Raw genomic sequence first — 675 nt, forward strand, 5'->3', positions numbered from 1 at the left:
GAATAAAAGACAGACACATTCAGATCCAAACTGCTTTAAAAACACTCAATTAAAGCACCCATTCATGTAGTTGCCCGACGTCTTATTGTCCTGGTCCGTCCAGTAATACTTAAAAAAAGGCCCCGTCTTTTTTTTTTTTCTTCAGTCTGTGTGTATGTGATCTTCTCCAGTGGAAACAGCTAAGACAGTCATGCTGGAGTGTAAAATGCACACATGACCTGAGAAAGGTCATTTCAGTCTTCCTGCAACTATGATGGGTAGATTCCAAGATGACAGAGCAACAGGTCACACCAGCTTCTAATATTTGTGACTCTCCACACACAGTGGGCGGATGTTCCTCTGACCTGCAGACACGTGGGTTCAACTTCTTCGGTCATCCACCACTGACACCAAAGTCATCTTAACAGGCTATGAGGCTTTTCACATGACCCACTTTTTCTGAACGTCTCGTCGTGTTTGTGGTCACTGTGGCTTTGAAGTGACTGTGTAAAAAAGAGGCAAATGACGGCCGCTGCCTAATTACTTATTTAATAAGTTGTTTCATTCGATGATGGCGACACGTTTCCTGCCAGTCAATCGAGTGTTTGTCGACCCCTGGCGGCTACCCTGCGCTACTGCAGCAGGTCTGTCGCGTGTGCACAGTGAGTTGGCACTTTCGCCACCGAGAGAGAAGCG

This window comes from Synchiropus splendidus, chromosome 12, assembly GCF_027744825.2.
Source record: "Synchiropus splendidus isolate RoL2022-P1 chromosome 12, RoL_Sspl_1.0, whole genome shotgun sequence".
NCBI classification, from domain to species: domain Eukaryota; kingdom Metazoa; phylum Chordata; class Actinopteri; order Syngnathiformes; family Callionymidae; genus Synchiropus; species Synchiropus splendidus.